Below are 23,246 nucleotides of genomic sequence, written 5' to 3' on the forward strand. Positions count from 1 at the left end.
GTCATTTTATGTATTGCACCGTATTGCTGCTGCAAAAAAACAACAAATTTTGTGACAAACATGAGAAAATTTGCAGATGCTGGAAATCCAAAGCAACACACACAATATGCTGGAGGAACTCCAGTGTGACATATGTGAGTGATGATAAATCCAATTCTGATATAGGTCTCTATTGTGGACTGACAGAGGGAAGGGGGCAGGGAGAGGGGAATCATGGTTAGGAAAAGGGGAAGGAAGAGGGGAGGGAGTGGGAAGCACCAGAGAAACACTCTGTAATGATCAATAAACCAAATGTTTGGAATCAAATGACTTTGCCTGGTGTCTCAGGGCTGGGTATGTCTGCACTCACACCAACCATGCCCCTGGCACTCCTTCTCTGCCACTTACCTACACCCCTCCTATGACACTTCACCCTTACCTTTCCCAACATCCTTTGCTCCTGTCAGATTTACAAACTCGCTCTCTGCTCACATTGCCAAATACAGCACTGTGCAAAAGTCCTAGGCACCCTAGCTATATGTATTTTTGCATAGTACTGTATATTTTAAAGCTTATTACTTAATTAATTCTCTTCATATATAAAATGCCAGCTGCCAGTGTTTTGCCCTTTCTCCTATCCTGGTGGTTCAGAGTTGATGATTCCTTTGGCCAAGGTGTATAGAACCAAAGGAATATAGCATCCAGTGAAGAATCAGACATGAATAGAAATTTCTTCACCAGAGACAACAAATTTGTGGAATTATCTATGCAAGAGGGCTGTGTAAGTTCAGTTGCTCTGTATTGAAAACTGAGATCAACAGAATCTTAGAGATGAAAGGGAATCAAAGCAACTGAGTTAATGAGGAATTCTGGTGCTGAAACAAAAGATCAGCCATGACCTTATAGAATAAAAGAACTGACATAAAGAACCAAATATCTCACTTCGATTTCTATTTCTTTTCCTATTGCTGACAGCCTGAAAGCATAGTGTTTTTGTTTAATCTCTCATTCTAGATATGGTGCCTCTGACGGAATTCCATACTTTCCATCAGTCTCTCAATAAAAAATATATATTTTTTCTCTTTTTGACCTCTCAGGGATTATGTTGTATTGATCCTTCTCGCTCTATGGCCACAGATGAACTCTTCCTCACTTTCACAATGTTATGAGATTCTTTCAGCTGTGTAAAAAGCACAGCCTGTCATTCCTTTCAATACAGGCATTACCAATCAAAGAACATCAATGAATATAGCCTGAAGTAGTCTTCATTGTCCTTTCTAAACTGAAAACTACAGATATAACACAGGTAACAATATTTGTGTCTGTTCAATTGATATTCTGAACATATGAATTTATCTTGAAGTTATGATTAGCATTTTGCATGCAATTAAAAAGATACTTGAATAACTATCAATTACACGCTTTACCCCGCCCATCCCAGCCAGGGCGTTGCATGTGCACTAGACACGTGGTGCGTCTACAGTCTCAGGAAGACCCATAACAGTAGATTGATAAACTGATGTTTCCAGGGGATTAGGTTTCATATTACTCATTGCTTTGCTGCTATGCCAGAATGGAGTTAATGGCTGATGCATCAGGCATTGTCAATACAATCCCAATCTAGATTTAGCAGATGGCTTTACAGAGGCTGTCTACCAGGGTCCATCTGTCCACTCAACAAACCCTCTTGTGAGTTACAACAGGCCCTGCTGGCATATGGCTGGAGAATCTAACACCACCATAATAAAAGGATCATTTTCCATTTCTCCCAAAGTGGTTTTAAATGATCTTTTCCTTACTTTAATAAAGCTTGCACAGCAATCGCTTGAATATGAAGTTCGTAATTTTCTTTTATTTACTCTGATATATGAATTTGATAAAAACTCAATGGCTTTTCACTTAAATGTGGCATTTTCTGGTTTTCTACAATTTTTAAAATGTATTTATGCCTTTAGGAAACAGATAGGTTTCAAGTGTAGCAATTAATAAACACCAGAACACAATATTTGACAGTGAACTTAATAATTGAAGACAATTATAAAGGTTATATACTGAAATATTACAATATGGCGAATACAAACTTTAACAATCAGTGACATTTAACAAGTTTATATACAATGGCAATTTTGCTTTTTGTTCTCACATTCAGAATTATGAAAACAGATTTGAGATATTTTCCCCATAGTCACATATTGGTTAGCTAACATTTAACAAATGCATTTAATGTTAAAATAATTTGTTTGCTGTTTTTAATCACAATTTTAATCTGGTTTAGAATGGCCCATTTTTTCCCCTTCCTTCTTTCAGTGCTAACAATGATTTGTAATATTAGATCCAGTATACTTGAAATACCGGTAATCTTCTGAAAGGACTGTAATAAATCAGAAATACCACTCGGTAGTTACACATCATGTTTCTGTTTCACAATTTTTAATCACATCTTATTCCCTGTTTTGTCTCACCAGGAGTACTTTTAACTTATAACGCAATGATTTTAGTTAACAGACAGCTCAGAAAGAAATTGAAGTTGAACTAATATAACATAAATGGCCAGACAATGTTTCCCACATTGCTATATCTATAACTGAACAAAAAATCATGTTTTATTGGTGGTGCCGAGAGGCTTGATGTTTTACAACTAATACATTTCTCTGTCTGCATTTGTATGTATATTCCTCCATCGGACATGCAAAGCAGGTATCTTATACATGCAAATAGAGGTCATTGATTCACAGTAATGGAATGAATGGTCTGTGCTGATTTTTAGAAGAAACCTTACTTTGGTAATGATTAACATAAACCTATAATGGGGTGATAATTATAAAAAATAGTTTGTGAAACTTTTAATGCTTTATTTTCCACACGTACATAGTATTCCCAGGCAAAAATCAACTTGTAAAGTATTTCCATTTGATCCTCTATATTTTTGCCTTGTACCTAGCACAGACATTTAAATGTTTTGGTCTTTTAGTATTTGATGAATTACAATGTCATCTAACATTACAAATTAAGGCAGAGCTGACAGCATAGAGTATATATTAAAGGTTTTGTGACGTACTGTATATCCTCAAAAATATCAATGGATCCTTCAGATAAAACTTGGAATTCTTTTTCATGTGGTTAAAGGCTTCGAAATGAGCTTCCAAAAACCAGAACTGTTTGTTATGATTTCAACTAAAATCATGACTTGCATAATAAAATGCCTTTTTAAAACTAATGTTTGGTGATTGGAATCTGAAGACTTATACTTAATGTGCTTAATGGGCCCTGCTTACTAATTTCACAGTGCTGAATGGAGTGACTACTATAATTGGGTCATTTTCTCTATTTCCACCCGTGAGGTAAATATTTAAATAAAATACACAAGGTACTTTTCAACAAGGAAATGTGGTTTAGCCTTGAAATTATGATTTTTCTTAATAATATTATCCTAATATCTTGCATGAGCTTTATCATATATTGAGGATCTAGCTGGTGATTGCATGGGCAGCAAATGGAAGCATATGAACTCAATAAAGTCTGATATAAAATTGATCTAGGTTGCAAATAATAGCAAGCAGTAAGGACCTCTGGGTTGTAATGAAATATTGAGCTATACTCTCTTACTTTATAGCATCACACAAAGGATGCATCGGTTTTTGTCTGCTTCACTCCCAGATGACCAAGTACACTTTATATGAGATTTTTAAAAAAGTACAATTCAAAAATAATATTGCAATACACATTTCAATAATTGATGAGAAACTTAAAAGATTTTTCGTACAAGAAGTACCAGATATTATGAATAGTCTTCCTCATCTTCAATGCCCACTGTAATTACTTACTGTATTCCTATTTCAAAGGGATTTTTTTAAATGGTCATATTTGCCTAGCAACTAAGCATGACCTCAATCAGGGTTTTATCTTATTACTTACCTAGCAACATACCATGGGCTATTAAGATGTCACTGTCTTACCAGTTGTGACAGGAGGCAGACATCCCACCTCTCCTGGAAGTTCCGGGAGTCTCCCGCATATGAATAGTGGCTCCCTGATGCCCGCAAACTATATACAATATCACGGAAATCAAATTTTTTGAGAGGGAGTGAGACAAAGCAAGAGAGAGCGCAAGAGTGACCACGAGGGAGAGAGCGTGCGCGCGAGAGAGCGAGAGCGAGAGCAAGCAAGCGAGCAAGAGAGAGCGAAAGCACGTGAGAGCATGAGAGAGAGCGAGCGAGCGAGAGAAAACAAGCGAGAGCGCTTGAGAGCGCACAAGCAACCACGAGAGAGAGCGAGTGCACGCCATGGTAGAGTTTTCCAAAAAATATATAAAATGTACGTCACCCCAGACTACACTAAAGTGTACCCCTGCCTAATAGGGGTCAAAAATAATGACAGTGTTGCTCGCTGCACTGTTTGCAAAAGTGACTTTTCTATTGCCCATGGTGGGTTAAGACTGTAAAAGACATGTTGAGGTGAGTTTAACAGGTGTCATTTGTTCATTAGCATAGCTAACGTTATTTAAACTAGCTGGCCAGCTGCTAAGGAGCTACTCTATTGCAGACATCCCACCTCTCCCGGAAGTCTCCTGCAAATTGATGGTGCTACCTCCCTGAAATGAGTTTTTGCAGGGTGGGATATCTGCAGGAGGCATGATGTGGCTTGTCTAATTGTGCATTCAGACTACTTTTAAGCAATGTTTATCAGCTTGAAGTGTCCGATCAACTTTGATACCAGTCTCCCACTTCTCCTCCTGTATGGTGAGGTAGAAGATTAATAAAGAGCAAGTTATTGCAGCCACTTATTCTAGATAATGAATGTAACAGGATGGAATTATTGGATCTGATACTCAAGTTCACATACAGCTTTCAAAATTATATGCAACATTATCAAGATGACAGCCTTTCCACAGCCTGATTGAAAATTTTTTGAGGCTGTGACTAAACACATTGATGATGGTAGAGCAGTAGATGTAGTGTACATGGATTTCAGCAAGGCACTTGATAAGGTACCCCATGCAAGGCTTATTGAGAAAGTAAGGAGGCATGGAATCCAAGGGGAAATTGCTATGTGGATCCAGAATTGGCTTACCCACAGAAGGCAAAGAGTGGTTGTAGACAGGTCATATTCTGCATGGAGGCTGGTCACCAATGGTGTGCCTCAGGGATCTGTTTTGGTACCCCTACTCTTTGTGATTTTTATAAATGACCTGAATAAAGAAGTGGAGGGATGGGTTAGTAAATTTGCTGATGACACAAAGGTTGGAAGTGTTGTGGATAGTGTGGAGGGCTGTCAGAGGTTACAGCAGGACATTGAAAGGATGCAAAAATGCGCTGAGAAGCGACAGATGGAGTTCAGCCCGGATAAGTGTGAGGTGGTTCATTTTGGTAGGTCAAATATGATGGCAGAATATAGCATTAATGGTAAGACTCTTGGCAGTGTGGAGGATCTGAGGGATCTTGGGATCCGAGTCCATAGGACACTTAAAGCTGTTAAGCAGGTTGACTCTGTGGTTAAGAAGGCGTACAGTGCATTGGCCTTCATCAACCGTGGGATTGAGTTTTAGAGCCGAGAGGTAATGTTGCAACTACATAGGACCCTGGACCGACCCCACTTGGAGTGCTGTGCTCAGTTCTGGTCGCCTCACTGTAGGAAGGATGTGGAAACCATAAAAAGCGTGCTGAGGAGACTTACAAGGATGTTGTCTGGATTGGGGAGCATGCCTTATGAGAATAGGTTGAGTGAACTCGGCCTTCTTTCCTTGGAGCTACGGAGGATGAGTGGTGACCTGATAGAGGTGTATAAGATGATGAGAGGCATTGATAGCGTGGATAGTCAGAGGCTTTTTCCCAGGGCTGAAATGGCTAGCATGAGAGGACACAGTTTTAGGGTGCTTGGAAGTAGGTACAGAGGAGATATCAGGGGTAAGTTTTTTTACACAGAGAGTGGTGAGTGTGTGGAATGGGCTGCAGGCAACGGTGGTGGAGGCAGATATGATAGGGTCTTTTAAGAGACTCCTGGACAGGTACATAGAACTCAGAAAAATAGAGGGCTCTGGGTAACACTGGGCAATTTCTCAGGTAAGGACATGTTTGGCACAGCTTTGTGGGCCGAAGGGCCTGTATTGTACTGTAGGTTTTCTATGTTTCTAATATAAACAGTTGTTAGATTTTAAAATTATTTGAATTTAAATATTTAAAATCTTCTTGCTCCAGTGACACTTCAACCCAATATAGAAAGGCCTGAGTATGGTAGAATCTGAATTCTACAATTCCACATTGTAACTCCAGCTGCGAATGAAGGAGATGATAAAGAATTAGACAAAACCAAATATACCAGTGCCTAGCAATTTTCTAGACATTAAATAATACACCTTTACCTATGTAGGTGTATTACTCAGTTGACCTTGGTCAATCAGTAACTGTTTTATTTGAGGGTATTGCTTTGGAGAATTATTGAGCCAGCCTTGAACACCTAAGGATTTTCTTCCATTTGATTTTTCACTGCAAAGTGCATAAATCAGGCAAGTCAAGGGTTGAAGCCAGGTGTGCATTCAGCAATACCTAGCTCTATTTATTGGGAAGGAGGTGAATGTTTTGAGTGATGAGAGCACAGAAATGTTTACAGCTTTACCATTTTACATGAGAAAGAACATAAATAGTATTGAAAATATTGCTGATTTGACCATAGACTATTTACCAATTCCTGCATTGAACATTGAAGTCCTTTCCTCGTGTGCTTTGTCACCTCAAAGTGCATAAAGAAAATTAGGCAAGTGAATGGCTGAAGGCAGGTGTTTGTGAGGGGACAGATGATCGGGTGGTGGGGTGGGAGGAGGTGAAGGATGGATACTGGGGTTATTAATAGTGGACACTGAGAAATTGGGGCTAATAAACGAGTAGCAGTGTTGGCTGTTAGGGCTTGGTAGAGGATAGATTTAATAGTTGCTGTTGGGTGCCATATGTCTGCCTATATAGTCAGAGTGCAGAAGGAGATGGCTTATAGTTTGCGTGGGGAAAGCTGTTGGTGGTCACTCAGGGCAGCAGCTGTTCACTGGGCACAGAGGCTGATGTTCAGTGTAAGGCTGAGGAAAGAATGACATACTGACAAGTCTGAGAGGATGGGCCAGTGAGGACCAAGAGATTGAAAGATCATGACATTCATACCAGTGGGTTGTTGGTGGAATTTGAAGGCTCAATGTATTGATTGGAAAGTATCTATGAGTCTGACCTGATTTCATTCTCCACCAGGAGATTTGATTACATAGGTATTTTTTTAAGTCAAGCAGCAGTAAGGTTAACAGATGAGAAAGCCTGCTTCTGACTGAATATCTTGTGAATGACATAGGCCATGATGGTAGTGGCTTCTAGATTCATTTTGCAGGTGGCTAGTTGTCTGAGGATATTTGTGAGGTACACATGACTTTCATATTGACCTTGGGACAAAATATGAGACCACACAACGTGCATGAAGTTTCCACTTTTCAATAATGTTTCAGTAAGGTTGCAAATACATACACACACACACACACACACACACACACACACACACAAATGGTCCTGCACAATCCATTTCTTAGTTCTGGATCTGGACCATTTCTCAAAATCTCCCAGTTACTGGTGGAATGCAAACCTGCAATTATCAGTTTGCAAAAGCCTCTAACTCTGTAATGCAGTTTTACAGAAATAAATGATACAGGGGATGTTTTCAATCTATAAAAATAAGGACACCTTTAATCATGCAAACTTCAGTATTCTTAATGTGATGTACTCCATGTTGAATTTATAATTCCCAGGTTGTCAATCATGAACTATTGATCTAACTTCAGTGGTTAATAAATATGCATCACATATCAGTGTGGTATTATACTAGTAAGATCATAAGGCCATAAGACATAGGATCAGAATTAGGCCATTCTGTCCATCAAGTCTGCTCTGCCTTTCCATCATGGCTGATGTGTTATCCCTCTCAACCCCATTCTCCTGCCTGCTCTCTGTAACCTTTGACACCTTTACTAATCAAGAACACATCAACCTTCACTTTAAATATAACTAATGGCTTGGGCTCCATAGCCATCTGTGAGAGTGAATTGCACATACTCACCAACCTCTTGCTAAAGAAATCCCTCCTCATTTCTGTTCTGAGGTTGTGCCCTTTGGTCCAAGACTCCCTGCTATATGTCCTTTTCAAGTCCACTCTATATTTTCATATATGCATAAAGTATGACGGGAAATTGACATTTAGGTGAATTATTCCAGAAAGTGCCAGGTCCAGTCTACTAAGGGGATCAGTTTCAATAGGATAGATATGAAAACAAACAAACAAAAAGGAATTTTAATGCATTTTCTGGGCTCTAGAGTCATATTAGTGAATGGTGTCCTTCGCACTCTTTCCCTGAGACCAGCACATTGAACAGGTTGCCATTTACCTGCTCGCAAACCCATCTCAACCGTACCATTATATTTACATTAAAGTCTTTTCCAATTAATCTATTGTCCTATGAAATAATCAGGAAATCTTACATATTGTAATAAAATTGCAAGTGGTTCACAGATGCTTTTTTTTTAAGTAAAGGTGCCTGTTACTTCATGCCAGATTTGGTTTGAACTCTCTCCAATATTGTCCAGCAAGTCCATCATATTGAAAATAATTGCATAAAGTTAACGTCAAGGAATGAGTACTCAGATTTGATCAAATTAAAGAGATGGTCAACAATTACCACAGTGTATCTTGGCATTGGTCATAAATAATGCAATCCATGAAATCATGTTCTTGCAGAAGTTCTGAACTCTGTTGTTTGGATAGAATCCAGGCTCAGAAATCAAATGGTGAGAGTGAACCCAATGAAATTGTTTTCCTGTGAGAGGAAGCTTAGTGGAAAGGTGACCAGCTCTGAATTCCTGAACACTCTGGATGGCACTGGTATGCACAGAGATTTCAAAGGGTTAAGTACATCACACTTATTTTAAAAACCTATGCTAAACTGCAGATGAAACACTCACCCGAGTGTTCAATGAAAGGCAATTCAAGGCCATAATTAATGCCCCTGCATAGCAAAACTGAAAGATTAGATAGGTTACTTTTAAAAATTCTTCATTTCTATGTTAATTGATTTCATTTTAGAAGTGTTATTTAAATTCTGATAATCAGAACAGTAAATATTATGCTTGGAAATAAGTTGAGTAATTTGGGTACTTGGGAAGAATTGCTGGTTTCCAGTTGCTAGATTTGAAAAACAAATGAAGCTGAATTGTTGGATCTGAGGATTATTGGCGAGAATTAACACTTGCTAATTTATAACATTGGGGCTACTTACGCCAAACATGATTTGAAAGGTAATATCAGATTATCATACTTCAAAGTGTAATATCTGCAAACATTCCACAGCTAAAGCTTTTTAATTATAAATATATATGCTTGTCACTCCTTAATCGAGTTTGCTTGGGCTGGCAGGAAGTCTGTCAATGGTACTCTGTCACATGTTGGCAGATAATGTGATGCATATTGGGAGCTGCTCAGTTTTCAGCCCAGTCATGATCAGGGCTCACAGTAAGAATAATGTGTTTCCTGACCTGTAATGCAACATTTTCTATGGCATGACGTGCGTTCAGACTACGAAGTTTCATTTACATTAGGTACTTTGAAGTCATATTTAGTCCATAGGATGCAGCTGCAAGCCCGGGACCTCATACAGCCTCAGATTTGTATGCACATACACTGGTACTGCTCTGGGTGCATTCCCGGGACTAAGTGTGCTAATGGGATCAATGTTAAAAGGGGGAGTTACAACATTATATTTAGAGAGATATGTTACTGACAGCATAGCTGTGCTGGCATGTTCTGAGTATTTGGCATGATTACAGCAATGAATTGCCCCATGGTTCAACATTAAGAGAGGCTGATGTTTGGAGGCTGAGACAATCAGCATGGTCCCTCAGCACCACATTGTGGAGCTCAGGGCTATGTCCTACCTGGCAAAGTGTGCTCTACCTTTGCTGCGACTGGCAGTGGCTGTTTCATATGTTGACTGGATACTACAGTTTCTTTCATCACTTCCTGGTCCTCAGTGTTTTGAAAACAGTTACTTTCCCCAAGCAGTAAGGCTGATCAACACCTTCAACCACTAACTCCACCACTACTTGTCACAAGGGGGCGTTGGGAGCAGACCCCAATGCAAGACACAGACACTGAAGTACTAGGAACAGGACTAGGTTTATCAAGATAGCAAGGTGAGTAAGGAAGAAATGATGCTGGACATTGACACAGGCCCTGGACGAGACTAGGATTCAGGGCCTGGGCAAGGACTTGGACTAGAGACACAGGACCCGGACGTGGAACTAGGAACAAGGAGCCTGGACTAGGAACACGGAACTCCGGAACCAGAGCCTGGACAAGGACCCGGAACCTGGGTCTTGGCTGGGACTCGGAACCAGAACCCGAGTCCAGGCTAGGACTTAGGACTAGGATCTGGTCAAGGACAGGACATGGCTACAGGACAGGATGAGGAACCCCTGGGTTGGGCAAGGCACCAAAACTGAATGAGGACATGAAGCTCAGACTTGGACAGGGCTGGAACACAGTCTTGGAGCACAGGAACACAGAACCTTGGACTTGCGCACAGGATGTAGGGCTGGGACTCTTCTTTGACACAGACACTAAACACGGGGACACAAAGAGACAGTTCCAAACTCAAAGATAGATAGTTCCTTATCTTGGCGTGGCAAGGCTCCAGTCTCTTTCCAGCAGTTGAACTTGATGGCAATACAGGCAAGGATGCAGGTGAGGTTGCAGGCAAGGGTTACAGATGAAGGTTAGTGCCAAAGTAACTGCCAAGGATTCAGAAGGGAGGAGAGAGGAGGCAAGAGAGAGAACAGTCCAGCAGCCAGTCCCTGCTTTGCAGAGGTATTTATCTGCCAGCCCGAAACAAGAATCAGGTGCCTCAATTATGGAGCCCAATGGAACCGGGGGAAATGGGAAAACCTGGAATAAGGATCGATGGACCGGAATGCAGACTTCATGGACCAGACCATGACACTACTTTATTATTTCCCATCAGTCACCTTATGTACAGCCTAGTGTCACCTTATAGACATACAATCAGTCTATGTATATAAGCTTTCTGATGTACTGTGCATTCATATTTATTGTGTGTGTGTTTTTTATTGTTATTTGTTCTTTATCTTCGGTGTTATATTTGGGCTGCATTGCATCTGGAGTAACAATTATTTCAATCTTCTTACACCTATGTAGAGGAAGTGACTTTAAGTTGATCCTCAGGAGTCTGCGAAGGTTCAACATGTCATCGAAAACCTGGGCAAACCTCTATATATGTGTGATGGAAAGTGTGTTGACTGGCTGCATTCGGGCCCGGTATGGGAACACCAATGCCTTTGAGTGGAAAATTGTACCAAGATAGTGGATTTGGCCTGGTAAATCATGGGCAAACCCCACCCTCCAACCACTGAGCCCATCAACATGAAACATTGCCATAGAAAAGCAGCATTCATCATCAAAGACCCTCACCAACCAGGCCATGCTCGTTTCTTGCTGCTGCCATCAGGTAGAAGGTACAGGTGCCTCAGGACTCGCACCACCAGGTTCAAGAACAGTTGCTAACCCTCAGTCTTCAGGCTCTTGAACAAAAGAGGATAGCTACACTCATTTAAGGACTCTGTTATATTGTTATTTCATGCTTGTTATTTATTGCTATTTATTCAATATCTATATTTGTTTACAGTTCCTGATGTTTACAGTTTACAGTTACTGTTCTATAGATTTGCTAAGTATGCCTATAGAAAAAGAATCTCAGGGTTGTATGTGGTGGCATATATGTACTCTGATAATAAATTTTACTTTGAACTTTGAATCTTCAGACCACAGTTGTGATGCTTTGTCCCATAGACTTTATACAGCAACAGGTGCCCATACCGTCAGTCTCTTGTGGATGCACCACTCATCCTGCACTATGACTCGCCATATTCCCTCTCTTCACTTGGCTGTAAAGCTTTCCTCAGTCCCGAGATTACTCCATGGTAACAAAGCTGTAGGGAAATGTGAGGCTGATTAATAGTCAAATTAAGAGAGGGGGGAAGCAGAAACTCCCATCACCTCCACCAAGGAGAGTGACTGTAGGATTCAGCCACGGACTATTCTCTACCAATGGTGTGCACACACTGTGGCTTTAACTGCCGAGAAGCTGCCTCACTCACCCGGTCCTGCCCAAACCAGGTCTTCACACACAGCCTCTCCACACAGTCGTTGCTGGGGGAACGCCAATGGAGGTCAGGAATTCAAGCTGGCTCACAAGCAATCATGTTCCTAGAAAAGCAATGGAGGGGGATGGCATTCATGCACAGCAGAATGTAGGATGAGTCTGGGGAATGTTTTATTTAAAGTACGTGGGGTATATACCCGTGAGTGTTTCCACTGCAGGAACCTCGAACAATTAAGGGTTCATATATTTAGTCCCAGCGTGCATTCCCCCCTACTGTCCCCCCATCTCCCTATCCTTAAGAGACATTCATGTGCATACACTGTATTGTAGGCAGAAAGCTGTATAGCAAAGGATTATAACCTCCATGGCCTAAAGCAACTGGGCACAATGAAGCTTTCTTTGCTACTTGACCTGGAGATGATTCTGCCAAATTGCACTGATTTCTGAAGAAAATCCATAGCATTCTGAGACTTGCATCTAGACCAGAAAAGATCAAATTATGCTGTACATTTTCCTGAGGAGATGATCTGATTTTACTGTAACAAAATCAGTAAACATTGCATGAACAAATTAATTAACTGATCAATTAATTTTCATTGATAAATACACTTCAACTCTCATGTGGCAGTTTACTCCTGAGGAAGTTAGTGACTAGAATATGAAAAATCAATGTTTTAACACACCAATTCACCACTCATGAAGTGGCAGAACGTAGGTAGTGTGCCCTTGATCACTATCATAGATGACCTGAGATGATCAGGACTGATTTAAATAGCAACTGAAAACAGGCATGGGACAGGGAACACGATTTACTGTTAATGATACATAATTAATTTAGGCAGCAAGGCAACATTTGCAGACAGCTAAAAAATAAAGGCCAAGAATTTTTTTGCCGGTACTTGAATACCAGGGCCTCAGTAAAATGATTAACTTCACACAAGCAGACAAATGCAACTTCAAACCTATATCTTACCAGCTGCAACAACAATCCCAGGTGCTCCTCTCTGAGGACACCACCACTTTCAAGAGATTCAACCCCATTGCACCAGCTCAGTAATTCTAAGCTTGGCTAGCAATGTTGCACCACCTGCTCCCTTCTGTTTACAATGCTGAAATGGTTAAATTACTACTCCAGTATCCAGAACCCAGGAGAAATGAGTTTGAATCCCACCATATCAAATAAGAAATTTCATTTCATGTGGAATAGATTCAGTGGTGTGCTTAACTCTGGCTTGTGCTTTGAACAGACTATCTTCAGCGTTGTTCACAATCCTACTATTGCGTCAAGGATATCAAGTAATGAAACTATGAAGGCAAGTCAACCCATACAAGCCTGTCAGTTTAAGGAACTGAGGCCCAATGATATTTGAAAAATAATGTAAAGCATGCATGACAGCATGAAGAGAAAGTGAGACAGCCGACAATGAATAAATGACACATCTCATGTTTCAAATATCTACAATTTTAGATCAGTTATTTAGGTAATGTACACAAGACTACTTCGTAAATGTATTCCTTGTGTGCGATAATATTAAATGAGGATTTGGTGACAAGTTATCTCTGAGAAGCATCACCAGACAAGAATTAGTAATGTAGAAGGAGGAAGTTACAAATGGAAGAAATGCATTAATGCAATACAAATGTAGAAGTCCTGCTTTTTAGTTACTTACCAATTACTTACCATTGAAGCACATTATGGTCTTCATTTTGTTTTGAAATATCGACTGTTTATTTCTTAATTTCTCCCTTTCTATGCAGCTTTCTCTCAATAGATTCAAATAGATCTGTCATGAAGTATGTTCCTTTGTGGCGGTAGTACACTGCAATACACATGTATACTGTATATGTACTTACATATATAATTAAATTAAATAAATAGTGCAACAAGAGAGCAAAAAATAGTGAGGCAGTGTACACATGTCCATTGCCCTTTCAAAATTCTGATGGCAGAGGGGAAGAAGCTGTTCCTAAAACATCGAGTGTGTGTCTTCAGGCTCCTGTATCTCCTCCTTGATGGAAGCAATGAGAAGAGGGCATGGTCTAGGTGATGGGGGTCCTTAATGACGGATGCCACCTTTTTGAGGCATTGCCTTTAGAAGATGTCCTTGATGCTGGGGAGGTTAGTGTCCATGATGGAGCTGGCTGAGTTTGCAACTTTCTGCAGCTTTTTCCAGTCCTGCGCAGTGGCCCCTCCACACCGGATGTAACGCAGCCAGTTAAAAGGCCCTCCACGATACACCAGTAGAACTTTGCAAGAGTCTTTGGTGGCATACCAAGTCTCCCCAAACTCCTAATGAAACGTAGCCACTGTACTGCTTTCTTTGTAATTGTATTGGTACTCTGGGCTCAGGATAGATCTTCAGAGATGTTGACACCAAGGAACTTGAAACTGCAAGTAAAGCAGCCAGCATAACCAAAGACCCACTCATTCTCTATTCTCCCCTCTTCCATCGGGTAGAAGATACACAAACTTGAAAGCCCGTACCATTAGGGTTAAGTAGGGCCCATACCATTAGTCTTCTTAGGGCGGCGCTTAGGATGATGGAGCATAATGACGACTCCTTTACTTGCATCTTCAGAAACAGCTCTATTTCTATCTTTAATATCTCTTTTTTCCCTTTTCAAGGTTCTTTTGAAGACCTTGACCTGGAGTTACACACTGAATGTGGTTCTTTGCAGAAATGGGACCCACTCTCAGGGCCTCACGACCAGCTGCTTTTCGATATGCCAAGCTGGCCTGGAAGACCAGTGTGCCTTCAGGGTGCCAGATTTTCGTGGCTCTGGAGGCGGGTGGATTCGAGGTCGGTGTCGCTGCCTGATGGGATTACGCGGAAGATCGTAAGCAGTGAGCTGGCTGCTGACTGTGTGCCCAGAGACCCGAGTTCTTTGGGCAGAGGGCTTGGAAAAAGCAACGCAATGGACTTCTAACACCAAAAATCAGCGGGTTGTTTTGTTATGTCTCCCCTCTCACTGTGAACGGGGACCCCTCTTTTTCCCTTATTAGGGAGAGAGAGAGAGAGAGAGAGAGAGAGAGAGAGAGAGAGCCTGTGGTGTGTCAAATTACTGCGTGAATGAGTAGTCTTTGGGGTACTGCAAGTCTGTGTCTATATGATGCTTTGCTGCACGCTTGAGTGCTTGGTGGGGATGCTGACGCTTTTTTGCTGGGTGGGGGGGTTGTCGCTTTGCTACTGCTTATGTGTGGGAGGGGGAGCTGGGGGACTTTGGGGTTCTAACATTTAACTGTCATTCATTCTTTGGGGCACTCCTCTGTTTTTGCAGATGTTTACAAAGAAAAAGAATTTCAGGATGTATATTGTATACATTTCTCTGACATTAAATGTACCTATTGAAACCTATTGAAGTACAGCTTCTATTTGATAATATACCTCAATATGATCTTGCACCTTATTGATTTACTGTGCTGCACTTTATTGCAGCTGAATGATTTTACTTTATAGCTGTTATTGTTTTATCTTGAACTATCACAATGCACTGTGTGATGAATTGATCTCTATGAGTAGAATTTAAGACAAGCTTTTCACTGAACTTAATTTATGTAACAATAATGAAACAATAAGAATAAGAAGATACAAGATCCCAAAAGACAAATAAAAGCATCTCTGAATACTGAATTTGACGTAAGATAATTGATTATTTTGAGCAGTTGTTTCCTCCAGTTGAGTTCACAGCTGAAGACAATTATTTTAAATTTTGCATTGTTCCTTTGAAATAGAGCTTCTCAAACCTTTAATGTGGTCAGAAGTATATGAATATTTGGAAATATTCATATACTTATTGGAAAGAATGAGTTATTTCCTTGGGCATGGTAAACCTTTATTGTGGAAAGCATCATTTGGCTAGTCACAGAATAGCTCAAGCCACATACACATAATGCTATCACGTTTATTAGCCAGCCTGACCCAGCAACTCTCACACTCACAAATGGTGTGAAGCATATCAGTGGTCAGAGCATACCATGGTCTATTCATTAATCCATCTAAATTAATATCTAATGCAGTGAACTATTGTGCATTGCAACAGAAAAAAAAAATCACAATTAGACTTCATCCAGAAATCATCAGCAACACCTCACACTTGGATTTGAACGTTGGAACTATTTTACTACAAGTATGAATATCATCACAATATGCTAATTTGTTGCCTCAAAACCAAAGGTATACAAGTCATATTATCAAACCCTTTTCTGCTTTATCAAATGTGATTACCGGTAGATAATTAAAAGAAGTTCCCCTTAAGACCACAAAGATTTGCTGCCCTGACATAGCCTTAAGGTTTTCTGAAACTTTAATTAATTCAATGAGTGCCAATGCCAAGTAATGCTGATTGCAGAATCTAATTTGTCCTAAGCCTGCACTCAGTTCTATTTACATCAATCAGGGTATCCCCTGATGCAGCATTAAATATTTGTGTGTATAGACTTTACATTTTGACTGTTGTACCAAAAACATTTATTTATCAGCTACACCAATGTATAAGTTTCTTCACCACTTCATTCTTTTGGAGAAGCTAATTTCAGGAAATGCCTTTCCTGGGTTTAATATACATTTAACTTCTTGTTTATAAGCTGTGAATCAAAAATAAAACACAGAATTCAAGTTCTGAATCTACTCCATTAAAAATGAATAAGGGTTCTGTCCTCTAGTTGGGGAATCCAGGATAATGACTCATTATTTGAAAGCAGCATGGTGGCACAGCTGGAAACCTGCTGCCTCACAGCACTTCTAACCTGGGTTCAATCTTGGTCTCAGTGATTGACATTACACAGCTAATATGAACATGCATTTGATGCTGTGCCTGCAGAGTGATTACACTTTCTCCTCCTTTCCACCCACCTCCTGACAATGTGTAATGGGCCACTGTAAAATTGATCCGAGTGTGTAGATCAATGGGCGAATCTGGAGGCTGTTGGGAACAATAAAAGATGGGTTTCATGTAGGATTAGTGCAAATAGGTGGCTGATGGTCATTGTGAACCCAATGGGCCAGTGCCAGTTTTAGTGCTATATCTTTCAATATCTATGAGTACACAACTATTTTGCACTTGATTATGAATTACTGGAAATATGTTGTAGACATCCATGGTTCTATTTTCTTTCCCATTTCTGATTGTGATGATTGTGGCGGGAGGAGAAGATGGCTGTGCGCCTGCGTGTGCACAGCCCTGCAGTGAAAAATGATTATCGTACCTGCCAAACAGGGGCCGTGGACAATTCTGATTTGATGGAGAATGGACATGAAAGCACAGAGGAACTTCTGGAGAAATTTCTGAAACGCCTGTTCGCTGCTGTCGTTACTGTGTGGTTGGGAATATTTCCGAGGGTAGGCCTCAAAATCCCCGGCCTTGCCTGCTTTTGGCGACCAGGAAGGAGGTCGAATCGTTCGGACAGAGATGGCGCTCAGTACTCGGTGTCAGAGAGCTGATCAGAGCTCAAAGTTTTCGGATGACTCAGAGTCGGATTGTAGTCGGCATGGCAGAGAGAGTTTTTCTTCCTTCTCCGGTCTGTGTGAGATGTGGGACACTTGAGAAACTTTGAACTTTACTGTGCTCATGGACTTCTTCATCAAGTTTGGTATTGTTGCACTGCTGTAACTATATGTTATAATTATGTGGTTTTGTCAGTTTTTCCAGTCTTGGTCTGTCCTGTGTTTTGTGATATCACACCAGAGGAAATAATGTATTATTTCTTAATGCATGCATTACTAAATGCCAATAAAAGAGGACTACGTCTTCATAATCATAATTATTGAGCCCTCATAATGATATTAATTGTTTTGAGTTGATGAGTTATTTTGGCAGTCTAAATAAGCTGAATCAACTTCAGTCAAAAATGTTATTAATTTAGAGTGGTTTTCGCTACATGTATAGTATGTATATAAATCTTAATGAAATAATCTTCTCCAAATTCTTCTGCCATGATGTACACTGGCAGAGGAAAGGCACACTCTGATGTGGAGATGGTGATGAGAGTTTATTCATAATAATTCCAAAAGAATATGGGTGGCTTAGCCGAGTGACATCACAAGAAATAACATTCTCAAAACTAGGACCCTGTGATTAGCGCTAATCAGGCATCCCCTAAATAATACAAGTAAGATTAAATCTCTGAACCTATCAAAATAAAATTAACAACCTTAAACAGAAGGCACCAGGAGACTACATTACAAAGAGAGAGTCACTTGAGAAAAACACAAGAAACTCTAAATGATTAACAATTGTCACAACAACTAACCAATTCAGGTGTTTTAACAACCTTGGAGCCCAATGTTCTGTGACCCCTCACATGGGCCTGAAGACCTGATTGCACATTCCTTTCCATCCCTTGTTCAAAATATTTAAAAACACACAGAAAAATCAAAAAGACATGTCTACTTGTTTTTAAGTGGCAGAATTTTGTAAGGTGCCCACATTCAATATTCAGTAATTTTTAAAACATTCAGCATTGAGTAATTCCTAAACAACCATGATAGCTTTGATAAAATAACTCAAACACCTTTGTAGAAAGTCCTTTCATAAGTTGGTAGCAAGCTTTGTGTGTGTACAATATGTCTTTCTTTTTGAATAAGGACAAAAAATTCATCCTTTTGTGTGTTTTTTTTCTTGTTGAAAAGTCCTAAGTATACAATTATCTTTGAAATCTCCTGACTTCCTTTGGAAATTGATCAATATGTTTTTACTGCTTACATGAAAAGTAACGCCCTTATAATAAGTGAAGGATATGAATTTTTCAACATTTAAATATTATTGCCCTGCCCAATATTAGAGCTGTTTTGATCTGGATTTGATACCTGATTTGGCTTAAAAACTACTCTGTATTAACAACTTGACAGTGTACAGTATTTTAATCCTTCAGAATTGATTATTTATGTAATGACAAGTAGTTAGAGATCAGTTTTTGGTTACCAAAATTAAACATCAACAAACTATGCACAAATTACTCATTTTAATTAGATTAAGTTGTTGCAGATTCATTTAACCTCTTAGATACACATGACGAACTGAGCATAAGATAATAATGCAAGTGGTCTTCAAACCTATAGGAATGGAGTAGAATGATTAATCAATTACATTTTATCTCCTGTCTTTTTTATGTATTTAGATATATTTGATAAATGAATAGACATACATTTCAGAGCCGTTAGATGCCTGAATATTATCAAATATTACAATGTCACCAGTTTTCCTTTCAAATTTTCTGTATGTAGGTGATGGTTTTGCAAATATATAATGAGAAAAAGGGTCCCTAAGGTTGTTACAGCTCGGGATGGTAATGGCGCAAGCTCCCACTACCTATTAAATACTCACAAAGGCAATATACCTCGAATAGCCTCCGACAACTAAATCCAGCTCCTGTCCTTATACGTGGCTTGGCTACTAAGCCCGGCAGAACCGTTTCTACTGACAGGAGAAGGGGTAAAGGTGGGTTACTGGCGCCTTAAAACCAGCCATTTTGGGCTCATCAGCCGTGGTTGGCAGCTCATCCAGGAGAAGGGAAACTCTGATCTCAAACCACCTCTGCCCTGCAGCTATACCCACTCCCAGGAAAGGCTTCAGGAATACACCCTGAGGGAAAAATCTGAAGCTGGAGTCCCTAAGACAGTCCTACTCTGAGTTTAGTGCTGACTGACAACTCCTGCGGCACTGCTGGTACCAAACTGTATCGGTCTCTGCCGTTCCTTTGGGTTCATGAGATGTGTAGAGAGGGGGAGCTTGCTACATGGGCAACAGCTTGCTCTCCATATTGTATTGCCCAGGCTTGGATATCTAGACAGCTAGGATGCAAACCCATGGTTGGCCCCGACCGATGGAGGCCTCACTTGATGAGAAAAATGGAGATAATCTGGATAATAGAAGTTACTTGCTTTCCCAGTAGTTACAAAGGAAGTAATGTATGAAAATGTGAGAGGCAGAAGAGAGAGAGTTGTTACAATGTAGCAGAGGCTTTCAACTGGAAGCCATCACATACTTTCCAGCATTGAAATGAGATGACTAACTAAGTGAAGCATTAAAATCGTTACTGGCAGAATGAACTTTTGAACTGTAGATCATAGATCTGATTAGAAAATCTTGTTTGTACTACACATCACAAAAAATTAACTGATATCTAGTTTCTGAGCCATGCAATGAATTTTATAGGTCTACACTGCTTAACCATAACCCTCCCAACGTCGAGGACATCTTGAAGAGGCAGTTACTCAAGAAGGCAGCATCAATTGTTAAGGAACCTCCCCATCCATGACGTGCTCTCTTTACATTACTACCTCGAGGATGAGGTAGTGGTGCCTCAAACCCCATGCTCAATAATTTCGGAACAGCTTCTTCACCATCTCCATCAGATTTCTGAATGACCCATGAACACTCCTTCTATTCCTTAATTTGCACTATTTTTTGTAATTTATAGATTTATGCATCTTTGCATGGTACTGCTGCCACAAAATAACGAATATCATGTTATATGTCAGTCATAATAAATCTGGCCCTAATTCTGATATGAAACATCCTTTCCTCCAATCAATTAAACATGAAAGATGCCATTATGATTTGATGATTTACAGAGACCAAAAAAAAACAATTTGATATGAAACATCTAAACAGTTCTTAGGCAGGTGGAAGAGATGATAGAAAAACATTTTTTTTAGCCTCAGGGTCCTTGCACTTGTGAGAGAGATAAAAAACATTTTGAATTTTTCTTTAGCAATTCCCACAAAAAAAAATCGTGGCTGTCAAGGTAATAATAGATGAGCAAGGCTAACACTCTCTGTATTCATAAATAAAATATAAGATTTCTGAAAGGCTGCTGACACCTGTGAAAATTGTAATGCTGCACAAAATGAGGGGAGAGCATTAAAGTGGATTTATAATTTCAGGAATTCTACATTTTTAAAGGTATTCCTTTTCTTTTGGTTATCGGGATTCCAATCTTTCCACTGCATTCTCCACTGGAAGCATGAGTGAAAGCAATCTTCTGAGTTTTATTTGCACAATTTGTTGTCCTTTGCACACTGGTTGAATGGCCAGATGGTGCGATCTTTCATTGATCCTATTATGGTTATTATTCTATTATGGATTTATAGAGTATGCTTACAAGAAAATGAATCTCAGGGTTGTAATAAATTTACTTTGAACTTTGTATTACTCTTGTTCTAGCCACTCGGAGTTTATCATGAACAAAGTGCCTTGCTTGTATAGTTAGTTATATAACCCAGGTTCAACCCCGATGCTCCTTGGAAATCAGGTTGTAGCAGTATTGTGTTTCAGTGTCATCTGGAAAAGAGTCTTCTTCAGGAAGATCAAAATTTCTTATGTGCAAACGGGAAAAAAACCCCTCAAAGTTTGGTTCTATATTACAGGTCGACCTTCACTAATCCAGCACCATTGGGACCTGAGGAGTGCTGGATTAGTGAAAATGCTGAATTACAGAAGGATCACATTAAGTATAATCAGTGCCAGATTATCAAAGGAACCGGATTACAGGTAGTTGGATTAGTGAAGGTTGACTCTATTTTTCTTGGTCATTCCAGGTATCATATTGGCCCACTCTGATATCCTATAGGTGTTTGTGACATTCATATAGTTGTCAGGTGAAGGGGCAATGTGTGTCCACAGAACAGACTTTGTTTTTCCTATATTGAGTCAAAGAAAAATTCTCTTCAATGAATTGCAAATATACAAGTGTCAACTTAGTAGCAGTTGAGGGCTCAGTAAGTTGAATGGTGAAGTGCCGTCTGTGTATATTTGAAAACTCATGCCTTTCTTTCACGTAATGATATTGAGTGGTGGGGTGAAGAGTGAAAATAGAAGGGGAACGTGGACAGATCCTTAAAGGAGAGGCATTTCCAGAAGTGTCTTGAGGCCATGGTAAATGGAGCCATGACTGGCAATTCATTGACAATGGAAACACAGAACCAAAATGGTTGGTGATTGAATTCGTCCACTGTCTAGCATTCTAAGTGTCTAAAATCTAGAATGGTTTTATCTTGGCTTCAAGTTTTCTGCCATTATTCCCAGTCAGAGGTATATTTGTAGGCATCAATATTCAGGGCTCAAAGTAACTTAAGGTTCTACTGGTATAAGGAAGTAGCCCGACATTCAGTACAACAGGGAAAATAGATAAATCGTGAATGAAAATTCTTTGTAGAAGACTGTATCCCCTCAGGTTATTCAAGTATTATTTCTTCTACTTAAACCTCAAGTTTGTGACAACCCTTCTTGACTAGACCTTACAACAATGGATTTTGGTAATGAACATTTTGTATCTAAGTTTAAGTTGGAGATATTTGCAAAATGCTACATTTTTCTGTTTGCTTTATAGTAAGGTCACATTATTCGTAATAAAATGAGCACGTTTTATATTCTCACATCCAGGAGAAGCAGGAAAATTGAGCTGAAGTTTTTGCTTGGATGCCCAACCTCCCCAGTACATGGGGTGAAACTAATTACACTAAATGTAACCTTTGTGGTATATCACAACAAAAGGTTATTGCAGTCTCTTAACACCGAGCTGGTATATGATCACTATCGGTACTTCATGGAGATCTATGCCCTGTGTCCGAGCTGTAGTCATGATGCCTTCATCATGCAACTGTCCACCATGCCATTTGATTTATTAATGAATGAGTGGCTACTGGATGGGAAGAATTTTGGACGTGGATCACGATTGTGTTACATATACCATCCACGCAAGTGAACCGGAAAAAGCCAAAGTTCCCCTCAAAGTATGATAGAGATGATTACTGGTATAGCAAAATATGAATTCAGTTACCACTGCTCCAAAAGAGTCATGCTAAGTTATGTTCCTAACATACCATATGAAAAATTGTTAAGCAGTAATTATCTTTCCATCATTACAAATGGAAGACATTCATTTTGTCACATAGCAAAAGAGGAGTGTTTTGGGAGGTGGATAGCTGATTTAAGAAACTCTTAGATAGGTACATAAATGATGGAAAAATGGAGAACTATGTAAGAGGGAAGGGTTAGAGTAGATTAAAAGGTTGGCTCCGCATCTTGGGTTGAAGGGCCTGTACTGTGCCGTAATGTTCTATGATCTATATTT

General features: G+C 39.8%; 1 protein-coding gene across 11 annotated transcripts in view; it reads right to left on the bottom strand.

Moving 5' to 3' along the window:
* jakmip3 (Janus kinase and microtubule interacting protein 3) overlaps positions 1 to 23,246 on the bottom strand; it is a 325,135-nt gene that overhangs the window by 11,874 nt on the left and 290,015 nt on the right. The window contains exon 26 of one of the 11 annotated variants that reach the window (XM_063071776.1): positions 5,951 to 6,248. The exons of the other annotated variants lie outside the window; for them this stretch is intronic. The gene's annotated coding sequence lies outside the window, so the exon portion shown is untranslated. Of the gene's footprint in view, positions 1 to 5,950; positions 6,249 to 23,246 lie in introns of those variants that run through there. 11 annotated transcript variants of the gene reach the window in all.

The sequence above is a fragment of the Mobula hypostoma genome, chromosome 19 (assembly GCF_963921235.1).
Source record: "Mobula hypostoma chromosome 19, sMobHyp1.1, whole genome shotgun sequence".
In the NCBI taxonomy this organism is placed as follows: domain Eukaryota; kingdom Metazoa; phylum Chordata; class Chondrichthyes; order Myliobatiformes; family Myliobatidae; genus Mobula; species Mobula hypostoma.